This window comes from Danio rerio, chromosome 9 (genome assembly GCF_052040795.2).
Source record: "Danio rerio strain M-AB ecotype USA chromosome 9, GRCz13ab, whole genome shotgun sequence".
In the NCBI taxonomy this organism is placed as follows: Eukaryota; Metazoa; Chordata; class Actinopteri; order Cypriniformes; family Danionidae; genus Danio; species Danio rerio.
Window position 1 is genome coordinate 7,790,868 of NC_141029.1, and position 6,633 is coordinate 7,797,500.

At 33.6% G+C, this 6,633-nt stretch overlaps 1 protein-coding gene across 3 annotated transcripts in view; it reads left to right on the forward strand.

Moving 5' to 3' along the window:
* Positions 1 to 770: 770 nt before the first annotated feature.
* Positions 771 to 6,633, forward strand: part of tmem198aa (transmembrane protein 198aa) — a 49,869-nt gene continuing 44,006 nt past the window's right edge. For all 3 annotated transcript variants that reach the window (XR_015499073.1, XR_015499074.1, XM_087267465.1), the window contains exon 1: positions 771 to 1,073. The gene's annotated coding sequence lies outside the window, so the exon portion shown is untranslated. The remainder of the gene's footprint in view (positions 1,074 to 6,633) is intronic.

Consider the following 6,633-nt stretch of genomic DNA (forward strand, 5'->3'; position numbering starts at 1 on the left):
AAGCTCACCTCCTTAACTTTAGGAGGAAGAGGAAACGACAAATATTTTTGTAAAAAAACATTGTAAAAATCATTAAACAGGAATTCTCTTCTAATTAGATTTGGAAATTGTGACTGTAAAATGAAGTTCTTGATGATTTTGTCAGAGCATTTGCTATCACAGAAAGCATAACCATTGACAGACAGTTGCCTCAATTTTGGAGAAGTTCTGGAATATAAAATTAAAGCCTATTTCAATTGAAAGTTACAGACACAAATTAATAAAGAAACATTTAAAAATGTGTCCAGTGCATTGAAAACAAAAACAACAAAGAACATTTAAAAGGCTTTTAAAAGCCAAAAAGCCCAAGATCTCAAAAATCTGGTCATGGTGCATGAAAAATCACAAGGAAGAAATACTAAACAATGCTGGAAACTTCCACTGACTTCCATAGTATTTTTTGTTTCTGTGGTTGCTGGCTTCCAACATTATTCAGTATTACTTTGTCTTCGACAGAACTTCATAAAAGTTAAGAGCCACTTGAGTGTAAATCGTGAGGAAATTTTCATTTTTGGGAGAACCATATATCCCTTTAAACCATGCATTTCTGTACCACAAAGAGATTAAAACCCAATGTCTTTCAAGCCTTCATGCATGTTATGTCCAAGTTTAAAAAGCTAACACTGAATGGGGCGCTTCATTCACGGAGGCCCCTTTGTGCGCCTCCCCCCCGCTCTCGGCGAATGGTTCACTCCGAAGACACGGAGCATGTGAATCAAAATGAAAACACTGAGTGCCATCAGATACACACTAGGAAGAAAGGAAAACCGGAGGGATGCGAAAAAGCCAGGGTTATCATGATATCGAATCAATATGAAAGCATCTGGACCCGTTTTAACCATTTAAGTGAACCGGTTTCACGCTGTAGGCTCAACATCGTGACACACTAACGTTAGTTGTCTTGTTATTAGATCACAGACTGGATTCTGAATGCTTCGGAATGAGGGAAAACATTGTCACAAAAGGATGCTAAAACTGAATTATCAGTGCTTGCTGTAAGCAAATAAACCCTCTGCTGTCGAGCTGTCACGGCGGTAAGTTATGTGATTTTTTTCATCATGTAACGTTAAGTTCTTTATAAGTCTGATTTTAAACTGTTGTTTTAACCAAAGTAGTTTGTAAACCCTTTCATTTCATAAAAATATTCTGCATGTATTTTTGGTATCACTAACCCTTATACGGTTATATGTTGGAGGGTTTGTGCAGTCCTTTGTCCAGTGTGGTAAACGTTACTCACAACGTACATGACGAATTACCATGTTATACTGTAGTAAGGCTATCTCAGAAGGGGAAAAGTGCTTTTAAGTAGGTTGTCTCGAATTTCAAATCTCATTTATATATACACAAGACGATGGTTTTTTGGCAGCGTATTCGCTGTCGTTGAGCCATTGTTCAGCCCATTGTGTGGCTCTTTTGTTTCTCGCGCTGTGTACATTAAGCCGTATAGGGTTGTTTTTCTTCTATGGTGTGCATTTTAGCTGAGCTCCGTGTCACGACAGCAGCAACAAGCTGCCAGTACAATATGTACCGTTACATCCCTTGGTGGTGTAAAAAATATTGCCAACATTTCTGTCGTTGTCCGCCGTGAAAACAAGCGGGATTGATCGCGAGCTCGATAGCTGGAAGAAGTCACGTGTTCATCACGACAGAACTCGCTTATTGTTTTGTTATGTCACTGTAATCCTTTATAAAATCTAATAAATATTTCCACATAGGCAGATAAATATGGTTAAAGACGCGAACATTGTTATATTTAACAGGGGTGCTTAAAGGTGTCTATATATATTTCTGGATCGTTTTCTTTTGTTTACTTCTTTACTTGAGTCATCTGAGTTATAATCATGGTGGTTTTAAGTTGTAATGAAATTTTACAAGGTTAATTTAGTTTTTTTTACTGATTTGTATAATTTGAATAATAAAAAAAAGTTTTAAACTTAATTGCAGTCATTTTCAAGTCAGGATTCATATTATTTGAAAATGTTTCTACCATAGAATTTTGAGTTAAATATGTCCATACTTTTAGCAGCTATAGCCTATGGGACTCCTGCTCTCTGAAATTGCCCTCTTGGTTTAGAGACTTCACTGAATACAGGGTTTATGTACTGGTGTTGAAAACAGTCCACATTCACAGTTCAGACCTGATCTATTTCTGCCTGATACAGTACATTTTTTAGGGCAAACATTTTTGAAAGAATGTATGTCTGACACCTTTTACATTTAAGGCATAATTCAGACAAAAAATTAATTTCTGACTTATTCAACCTTGACTTGTTCCAAAGCAGTTTGAGGTTTTGTTTATTTTTTTAAAAAGAAAATTTATGGAAAACCAACCATTGACAACCGCATATAAAAAAAAAATCAACAACACTATGAATGTTACCGGTAGGACGGTTTGATTTGTAGAAAATATCTAATTGCGATTTTAATTTTTTTATTTTTTGACAGATATTTTGATTTGATTTGCAATTTAATTTTGTAGTCAAGCTTCAGCTCAATAATCTGTATTATAGCTTTTTACTGCTAAAATGCAGTGAGTGTTAATACAAAAAAGCAACTGAAAAGATATTGACTTACACATTTATTCAAATTTATTTTTAAAAATTCAGAAATAAAGCACTCATTTTTCTCTAGAGCAAACAGTAAGCACAAATAAAATGGCCTTACCTTTCTGTAAACAACTTCAATTAGGTAGATAGTGTAGCTTATTATTTACATTTACATTTAGTCATTTCGCAGACACTTTTCTCCAAAGCGACTTACAAATGAGGACAAGGAAGCAATTTACACAACTATAAGAGCAACAATGAATAAGTGCTGTAGGCAAGTTTTAGGTCTGTAAAGTCTAAGAAGGAAAGTATTAGTAGTATTAGTATTTTTTTTTTTTTTTTGGTACAGTTAGTGTGATATTCAGAGATATTATATAAACAATAATCTAATAATTATAAAAATACAGAACACTCAGCAATCTAACATGGATAAAACAACTATGAAATTGTACTTTGCTGTTGCTTGCTACTAGATTGAGTGTCATGGCAATACTTTCAGTTGACTTTTTAGCAAGACAGTCATCACTCTATTGTGCTCACTCAAATGGCTAGTAAGACTATCACACACAGACGACAGTCAAGCATTTGCTTTGGGCAGGGAAAATTAATTAACTAATCCAAATGTATTTCAACCTTATGTGTTTAGATATTCGCAACATTTCAAATCATGATTGCGATTTGATTTCAATTAATCACACAGCCAAAGTTACCGGTTTCCAGCGTTCATTAAAATGTCTTCTTTTGCTTTTAAAAGCAAAGCAAAAGCAAAAAATAAAATAAAATAAAAATAAACCCTTTCAAGGATGAGTAAATTATGACAGAATTTTGTTTTGGGGTTAGGTTTCTTTCTGTCATTATTGTTAAAGCATTTATAGCATTATTGTTGTGTGTTTAGCTAGTAAATAATATTTTTGTCAGTATCCTTAAAATATGTTTACTGAAATATTACTTGTTTCTTTATAATAATTTGAATAATTTACTAGCATTCTTCTAAAAAAATAAGTCATCACATAAGTTGTAATGGTTTCCGCTAGAAAGTTACAGCACTAAATTCTAAAGCTTTCATTAATTAAAACTAAATTAATTAAATTATTTTTTTTTGGTTTCCATTAGCATTTACTGGTTTTATTTGACATGCCAACAAATGAAGCCATACAATTACCTGTGATACTCACGTAGATCATTACAGTTTCCATTAGAGCCAAAACATTTATTCATTAATTTTCCATCAGTTTATTCCCTATGGGTCCCCACAGCGGATTCGAACCGTCAACTTATTCAGCATATGTTTTACACAGCGATATAACAATCCAGTACAGGGAAGCACACTCTCACATTCATCTCATACACCCCAGGCTAATTCACGTATACCACATGTCTTTGGACTGTAGGGGAAACCGGAGCACCCGGAGGAAACCCACGCCAACACGGGGAGAACGTGCAAAGCCAACTGATCCAGCCAAGGCTCAAGCCAGTTACCTTCTTGCTGTGAGGCGACAGTGCAAACCACTGAGCCACACGTTGCTAGAGCCAATACAAATCCTATTATAAACAATATAATGATCCTACAAATTCTGTATGATTTTGTATTGCTTTTTCCGCAGAGCATTTTCGGAATAAAAAGTAAAAGCAAATTCTATAACTTTTGTTTCATGCATATATTATAATTATTAAAAGCTATAAACATGATCAATGTTATGATGGAGAACAGAGCTTTCTGAACTCTTCTACTAATGTGTCTTCTAATGTATTGTAATTCTGGCCATTTTCCAACCACATTTCCATTATGAGCCATTTGTAAACAATAGCAAACGAAGCACAATCAAAGCATGACTACGCAAGGACAATACTAAAACAAAAAAGTCAAGTCACAGCAAAGAAAAGTCTTCAAGGATTCCCAAATCGGTGTTCAGAAATGAGGTGCAGCTGCATGAAACAATGCACAGGCTCGTGAAGGGAGGTTGTATGAAAGCTACAGTAAGTGCTGCTTTCCGTAATGATGATTGTTATGTAATAATAGATGGATGAAGGACGCAGCAGAGTTTCCCTCAGAGATCCGTGTATAATTGAGTCAGGCTGCAGAGCACACCAAAACATTTCTGTCTTGGATTTGAGGGAGATTTAAAGACTGAGATTGAGATAGAAAGAGAGAGAGAGAGAGAGAGAGAGAGAGAGAGAGAGAGAGAGAGAGAGAGAGAGAATGAAATGATGTGAGGCACTGAATGAATGGATTTGGGGATTGTAGACTGAAGTCAAGACGATCAGCTACAGCGGGAAGAGACATGCAGAGAGGTGAGTGGGAGAGCAAGAGAAAGTCGATGATAAATCCATTAATCCATTTCACTGCTGTTCTGCCCTGCAGTTTTAGTTTGTCCATACTTCAAAACTTGAAACTTCTGCAAAGTAAATAAGAGTGTAGACATTACAATTATATTCTAAATCATTTGCTTATGGAGATAATTAGCAGGAAAATACCTTTCAGGCATACTGATAATGAAAATTTAGCTATAGAGTGAGCTTTCTTTCTGTTTTATCAGCATTTCTTTAGTTAATTAATGTTCTTTAGTTTCAGTAAACCAAATGAAAATGGAAATTAAACGCAAGGCAGGTTTGTTTATATAGCACATTTCATACACAGTGGCAATTCAAAGTGCTTTACATAAGCAAAAATAAAAAAGACAAGTGTAAGAAAAATAAAAACAAATAATAAAAAGGATTAAAAACAGACTAAAATGTGTTAAAACAGGTTATAAAAGAATGAAAAAGAAATGAAAGACACAATAGTGCGATCTGTCAGACGTAGCACAGTGCTCATTCAGTAAAGGCACAGCTAAACAGATGTGTTTTCAGTCTCGATTTGAATGTGCTTAATGTTGGAGCACATCTGATCATTCCTGGAAGCTGATTCCAGCAGCGAGGTGCATAGTGGCTAAAAGAAGATTCACTAAAAGCAGATAAACCAAAAAATTAAAATAAAGAACTGTTTTATGGTGCATTCTGTTCTTTACTGTACCGTTTTATGTAAACATAAGGTATATTCAGTAAAAGTGAAGTGTCTACTTCAATGTTTAACTTAAAATAAAATGTCAAAAATGTTAGGGAAATATTTAGGTTCCCTTGTTTAGCGTTGCAGAAATATTTATGTATATTAAACAAGATACTTAATCCGACATGTAATAAGTAAAGCATATAAGAGTGTTACAAATATGTGTTTTAAATGATTAAAACAAAAATACCATATGAAAAATTTGTAAAACTTGCAAGGTGTGAAAATGGATTAGTATTTGAGCCATCACTGTGTGTGCATTGTTTGAGTGTGTGCTACATGTAAAAAAATCACTGTTGCTACTGGTTTAAACTATTTATTTAAATTGAGTTGGAACAACTTAATTCTTAATGTTTTTTTGAGTACAACTTTATTTTTTTATTTTCAATAATCTTAAATTATTAGTAAACTTAATGGATTTGTGTTGGCACAACATGAAGAAATTGTGTGTAGCCCAGCATTTTTTAGTGTATATTGAATGACATCTTGGTGGATGTCTTCTGTAAATTCGGTAAAAAACAAACAAACTATGATGTAATTATTTTTGACTTTAACAAAATCAAAAAGTACCTCACCAATAGTCAAAGAATTAGTTTTATTTTAAAATAGTTACTATATACAGTTGAAGTCAGAATTATTTCTCAAATTATGTTTAACAGAGCAATGAAATTTTCACAGTATGTCTGATAATGTTTTTTTCTTGTGGAAAAGGTCTTATTTTTTTTATTTCGGCTAGAATAATAACAGTTTTAAATTTTTTAAACACCATTTTAGGGACAAAATTATTAACCCCTTTAAGCTATATATTTTTTCATTAGTCTACAGAACAAACCATCAATATACAATAACTTGCCTAATTACGCTAACCTGCCTAGTTACCCTAATTAACCTATTTAAGCCTTTAAGTGTCGCTTAAAGCCCTATAGAAGTGTTTTGAAAATCTATAGTAAATTATTATTTACTGTCATCATGGCAAAGATAAAATAAATCGGTTATTAGAAA